Here is a 7,362-nt window from a genome sequence, read left to right on the forward strand (position 1 = left end):
AGCCGCTCCGCGGCACGTGGGATCCTCCCAGACCGGGGCGCGAACCCGGTTCCCCTGCATCGGCAGGCGGACGCGCAACCGCTGCGCCACCAGGGAAGCCCCTAAAAACTAATTTTAAAAAGAGACTATGAAAGGAGACAGGGAAAGAAGAGAATTCTAGAATCCTAGAATACTGGAGTAAGGTAAATTTTCTGAGCTTCCTATGAAAAAATACAAATCATAACAGCTCCTGATTTAATTAAATGGAAGAACTTTTGTAAATTGTTTAGCAAAGTACCTGACACATAGTAGTGCTGAATAATTATTAACTATCTTTATGATTGTTTTTCATCGTTGTTAGTATTATCATTCTCATATTTATCAATATTATTGTCATCCTCAGAACAAGCCTCAGAAGTGGAAATCATAAACCTCCAACTCACACGTGACAAAATTGAGACTTAGGTAAAGTGAACAGCTCAACGGCCACCTGGGTGGGGCGAAGAGTGGAGAATAGAAAGCAGATTTCCAAAGAGGAAATTCAGGAGAATGGTTGGTAAGCAGCTGTGGCTGTGAACGTTTTAAATAGAAGGGGAGGTGAGGCAGACGCCAAATCATCATACAGGACCTTCAATGCCATGCTCAGGGGTTTGGAATTCATCTGTAAGCAATGGGAAATAGTAAGATCTTTTAGAGAGGAACATGGTGGCATGGTCAGATTTTTTTTCTTTACCTAGAAAAATCACTCCGCAGTCCATGTTGAAGATAATTGCCAGGGCAGAGGCAAGCAAGGGAAGATTTACTAAGGAGGCTATTTCTTCCCTGGGAAATCACAGGGCCTTCAACATAACTGAGAGAGATAAACAAAAGGAGTGTGAGAGAAGAAAAACACCACTGAAAGCTGGAACCCTCAGAGAAGACACCCTCCTCCAAGCTGTGGGAGTAGCCACAGTCATCAGCTTAATGAGCACTGACTCTCTGTTAGGTTGGTGACAAGTATTTCACAGATATAGTCTCACTTCATCCTCACACAACCAGATAGAGTTTTTCCCGCATTGTACTAGCTTGAAAGCTAAAATTGAGAAGTGCAAGCAATTTGCCCAAGTGACCAAATGGGGAATCCAGGATTTGAACCCAAGTCTGACTGGCTCCCAATTATGGTGCTTCTATCCACAACCTGGTCTCCTAGTGTTTCTTCAGACTTGGGCTAGCAGGGGTCCCAGTTAAGTGAGGAAGCCAGTCAGAAGGAAACCTTTAGTGATTGTTGCCTAGAAAAATTTGAAGAGTCTCTGCAGAAAGAAGGTAGAGGTAAGATCAGAGAAATGAAGTTCACTTGTTTGTGACCCTCCTTATTTTATAACAGGTTTATTGAAGTATAATTTACATGCCATAAAATCCACTCATTAAGTGTACAATGCAATGAGTTTTATAGAGTTGTATAATATCACTGTCACTATAGTCCAATCTTGAATGTTTCCATCACCCCAAAAATATCCTTCATACCCATTTGTAGTTACTACCCACTCCACACCCAGCCATGATGAAACCACTGTTTATAATAATATCATCGACTATGTATTAAGCATCATCTGGGGTTAATCCTCACAAGGAGATATGTATGGCTAAGGAGGAAGCCATAGCTCAGAGAGATAAAATGACTGAACCAGGGGCCCTGAGGGGATCAGTGTTCAAATACAGAACTCTCTCCAAAAGGACCCAGACCAAGGGGAAGGTCCTGAGGAAACGTATTTGTAAAGATGTGGGAAATGTATCATTTTTTAAGCCAAGGGGAAATACACTGTGTAACCAGAGATTTTGAAAATACAAAAGAAGAGGGTGGGGCTTCCCTGGTGGCGCAGTGGTTAAGAGTCCGCCTGCCGATGCAGGAGACATGGGTTCGTGCCCCGGTCCGGGAAGATCCCACGTGCCGCGGAGCGGCTGGGCCCATGAGCCATGGCCGCTGAGCCTGTGCGTCCGGAGCCTGTGCTCCGCAACGGGAGAGGCCACAACAGTGAGAGGCCCGCGTACCACACACACACACACAAAAAGAAGAGGGTGTTTGCTGATGGAGAAAAATTCAAGCAGCAACAGGAGATGGAGTCAAAGAATTAAATAAAAACACTGGACCTCAACAGAGGGAGACCTCTTTTAAGAGAAAGGGGGTGTACAGAATGACTTCATAGCATTGCCCTTAAAACCTTAAACTTTTATGTCAAGCAGACCTGAATTCAAATTCGGCCTCTGCGACTTGCTATCTGTGTGACTGCTGTAGATATCTGTCTCTTCTGTTTTGGTTTTTTTGCCTGTCTACCATCTGTATCCATCTTCCCATTTGGGATAATCCACTCACCATAGCAGTCTTGGGAAGGGGTAGTGCCGCCTCCCATAGTTCAAACGGTTGTTTTCCTTGCAGCTGAGATGTGAGCACGTGGCCGAGGCTCAGCCAATCAGATGCTCCGTTTCTGTTCCTTGAATCACATGCTCGGGATTCCAGGAAGCAGTAACAGTGGAGGGTTTATCTTAGCAAAAGAACCGCAGTGATATCCAGCGTCGGGGCAGTAGGGAAGCATGGCAGCTAGGTGTGGAGCTCAGGGTCCCAAGCAATGGGGATCAGTGGCAGCTGTGTCCTCACTGAACTGCGTCTGAAGGGTGATTCTTCATTCTAGCTCTTCCTATCCCACCATTTTCTCAGCGTGACTCCGTGCATTCTCTGAGCTGCCAAACTTTTAGCAAAGTTTCCTTTGCTAAAAACCCTGGCAGTTGTTTAACCAATTTGAGGATGATAATCATGTCTACCTGGTGGTTTGTTGTGACCTTGAAGTGGTTAAATATGCGTATCCAGTGTTTAGCACAGTGCCTGGCAGGTAGTAAGTGCTCAATACATTTTAGTTACAATTTCTTTGTTTTGAGGTGAGAGAGAAAGGAATGGGAACCTTGAGCAGGTTTGGCCTCTCCTGTCTCAGTGAAAGTGGAGCTAAGTTCCTCTGCTGGGTGTCTGGATGGGGCTTGGAGAAAACGGATAGTCTAGAGAAGCCACTGTGGGTGATGGAGGAGAGAGCTGCTAGGGTAATAGCTGAGAGGGAGGCCGGGGCTGGAGAAGTAAGAGAATCTGAAAACCGATTTTAATTTCAGCATAAGAAAATGTTTTGTGTCATTTCACAGATGTTCATTTTTATTCCAGAGTTGAGTATTGCTTTATTTTGAAAGCTACTTGGGCAGCACTGGGAACTTCTCTGTGTTTAAGATCACTCACTCCAGCTGATGGCAGGACTTGCTCGGTGTGCAGTGGTGCTGATCAGGATGAGGGAGTGTAGGGGGCACCATCTAGCCGTGTGATGGAGATGCCAGGCGTTGGATTTGGTCCGGGGTTGGGGGTTGAGTATCTTACCATGTATCCTTAAGTATGTCATTCAGTGTCTGCAGGACTCAGCACTGAATGAGACAACATAGCAAAATGTTGACAAGCCTGTATTCTGAAGTTAGACTCCTGGCTGTGTTACCTTGGAAATTTTAATTAACTCTGTACCTGTTTCCTCAGCTATACAATGGGGTAATAATAGTACTTATTTCATAAGTTTGTTAATGAGGATCAAATGAGTGAATACACTTAGAACACCACCTGACATTTAGTGACTGCAGTACCTGCTGTGATTATTGTAATAAACCAGAAGTTTCCAACCCAGAGATTCCAGGCCCTTCCTGATTACAGCTCTTTGCAATATTTCATAAGCCCCCTTGTGAATCCTTGTATACACAGATTGCCCAAGAAACACTGCAATGATTCAGAGAAATGGCCTTGACTGAGATAAGGAGAAATTGAAAAAGATGGTTTCATAGTTATAGCACATTTATGTTTGGGTGTCTGGGTTTATGTTTGTATTGCATTTTGTTTATGTGTACTTATCTGTATGCATATAAATCTGAGCATATCTGTGTATGCTCAAATTTTGTGTATTTTATGTTTATTTTGTGCCTGTGTTATTTGTAAGTATTTTGTGTATGTGAGTACTTGAATGTATATGTTTAAGTATGCTTATACTTGCCTGCAGTTTGTGTGTAGATGTGTAATTGGTGTGTGGGTATGTGTCTTTGTACTTCTGGGTACATATGTGCTTGTGTGTTTGTTCTCAGATCTTCAAATGCCATGGCCTAGAGCTCTGTGCAGCTCAGGCCCTTTGTTCCCCTACATTCTATGCTCTGGAATATGACAGTTGCATGGTGATTTTTCTGCTAAGCTAGGAGATCTGGGCCAAGGCTAAGGGAAATGGCTGAAGGGGGAGCAGGGAACAGGGGCTGCCAAGGTGGCCAGCAAGCAGAAGCCACTGTGGGAAAAGAAGGCAGGAGACAGGGAAAGAGGCAGGCTTTGGTCAGAGAGCCAACTCGGCCGCTGGTTATTATGTGGGACCTGGGACCCGCCAAGACCAGAACGGACTGTATCCTTGGCCTTTGTGATGCCTCCCACATGGGTACAGCCCGGCCTGGCCAGTGCTCTGAGACTGACACCACCCACTCCTGAAATCTTTACAAGTTGCATTTTGAAGTTCTTGAAGGGTCTACACACTTCCTACAGCCTGAATCCCACAGTGAAGAGGAGGAGGGAAGTACTAGTTACCAAGTTCCCAGAGCAGGTACTTTTACCTGATCTCATTTACTCCTCCCACCAACCTGTGAGGTTAATAACATGACAAGAAGGTAAAAGAAATGGGAACCATAAAATCACAGCCTTTTACAGACATCTCTCACTCCCATGCATTCACGTCATCTCCTCACTTCTCCAGCAAGGAAGGAAAAGCATCCAGGTGAGGGTCTGCGGCTCAGAGAAAGGTGATACAAGGGCCAAGTCCACATGCAAGTGTGCTGGGGCTCTTAAAGAGTGTCTGGATGCTAGAGAAACCCCTACACTACAGTATCCCCAACTGTGTCTTGTTTCAAGCAGTATTCTGTAAAAGAAACAGATGCTAGTAAAATTCATTAAAATATTAATAGTCCCATACCAGTTATGAATGTCCCACCACATTCAAGCCTCAGGAAATGCTGTATTTCTTTTTGTTTAATTTAGCGCCAAGATACCACTTGAAAAGTTGGTGAGATGTCCAGGGTCAGTTGTTATTGAGGTTTCCTGACTTTCTCTACTTGTTCCTCATGGTTCTGGGAAAGGAGGAAGGACCCAATCCTTATTCTATGATGATGATATTCATTTCTCTTGCTCCTCACGTTCAGGATCCTGCTGATGAACTCTCTCGACTATTCACTGGGCAGTTCTGGGCAGCTGGAGAATTGCTCCTCACCGTGGCATTCTCCACCGAACACAAGTCCAACCATGCAGGCCTTTGCTGCTTCTCCCAGGACCACAGCCATCGTGGCTGTGTCCACAGTGGTTGCCTTCCATGCCAGAAACCCCATGTGAGTACCTGTCACATTGGGGTGCTTTATCAAACACCCTTGAAACCAAACCCCGTCTCTTGTCCCAGTCGTGGAGATTCACATCCCCAAATGACAGGCTACTCCTCCTCTCTTGAACCTGAAGCAAAAAATTGTCATCCCATTTCTGAGACAATCCAGTCTAACTGCTCTCCTTGCACCTAGGCCTCCCTAACAAAGATGAGGGTAGGGGGAGAGAAAGAGTTGGCTTCAGGGCACAAACTCTCTCTCTCTCTCTCTCTCTCTCACACACACACACACACACACACACACACACACACACACACATTTTCAATTCTCCAGTGAAAAACGGAGAACACAAAGTATCCTGGTTTTCCTTCCAATAACTGGGCAGAAAAAATTATCTTTTTATTCTTTTGCTAATGCTTCAAGTAAAATGGAAAAAGAAATTATCAGATAATTACTACATTAAATTCTTAATATGGTCACCCTGCCACAATGTTTGTTTTTAAAATACTAAATACACACTTCCCTGGTGGTGCAGTGGTTAAGAATCCACCTGCCAATGCAGTGGACGCAGGTTCGAGCCCTGGCCCAGGAAGATCCCACATGCCGCAGAGCAACTAAGCCCGTGAGCCACAATTACTGAGCCCGCGTGCCACAACTGCTGAAGCCCACGCACCTAGAGCCCATGGTCCGCAACAAGAGAAGCCACTGCAGTGAGAAGCCCACACACTGCAATGAAGAGTAGCCCCTGCTTGCCACAACTAGAGAAAGCCCACGCACAGCAATGAAGACCCAACGTAGCCAATAATAAATAAATAAAATAAATAAATTTTGTTAAAAATACTAAATACTTTTGGATCACTGATCTCATCAATATGCAATAATTTTTCTTTTAGGGCAAGGCACGATATCCTCAAGAACTCCAGATATTGAGAGAAGATGTCAGCTGACTCACAAAAGCATGCCTTTCAATCTGCTCAGCAATAATGGAAGCATTGACCAATGCATCACAGTGATGGACAGTGTGACTGTCACCCATCCCTGCTAAGTGTCTTATAATCTCAATATGTATTTTTAATATCATTCCATGGTTACTGACTACCAGACACTTATACTATTCCTTTGTGAAGCTATGCCTGAAAGAAGGAATTTTCTTGTGAGGCCATTTCTGCTGTCTATTTTAAGCCAAACATATAAGTCAGACACTTGTTAAACTAATATTGGTTGAATCCCTAATTTATGCCAGATTCTGTTCTGGAATAGAGAAGATAAATCAGCCGTGGCCTCTGTCTTCCTGGAGATTACAGTCTGTCATAAAGACAAACATTGAACAAACATAAGTACGAGTGTGGTGGGTGCTGAAAAGGGGAAGTGCAGGATGCAATTGGCAAGGTCAGGGCTAGGGTGAGGTGAAGAAGGTGCCTAGGATACAACATGTAAGGAGACACTTGCACAACCCTGAGAGTGAGTGCCTCCTTCTACATTGCACTCTAGGCAGCTTCCTCTCCTCTCCCTTGTCCTGGCCCTGGCAATCAGAAAGGTCAAAGTGGAAAGGAAAACACTCCAGGGAAAGGGAAAGGCTTCAGGGTAATAGTCCCTAGTAGTGATCACTTGCTGCATCTTTGGACACTCAGCATATGAACACCTTTCCATCTGGGAATAATTCTCCATTGTTTGGGTCTTGATGGAAGGCAAATCTTTTTGTGCCACCTTGGGAATTAGCAGGCAGGCACACAACCCAGGCTCAGCCAACTGGATGCTCCAGCAAAAAACTATGAATCATAAAGGACTAAACCCAAACCACAGAGAAGGTGGAGGGCATACTCACATATGGGCAGCAGGCAGAGCCACTGCAGGAGAAATTCAGGCAAGAGTCCAGGTGGTGTCCATTTCCAGGATGGCAATGCTGGTGATGGGATCCTGGTACATTATTTCTGCTCCCCACTCCCCCTTGGTCCTTCCACTTGTCTAGACTTCCAGTCAGTTCTATGTGTT

This window comes from Physeter macrocephalus, chromosome 14 (genome assembly GCF_002837175.3).
Source record: "Physeter macrocephalus isolate SW-GA chromosome 14, ASM283717v5, whole genome shotgun sequence".
NCBI lineage: Eukaryota > Metazoa > Chordata > Mammalia > Artiodactyla > Physeteridae > Physeter > Physeter macrocephalus.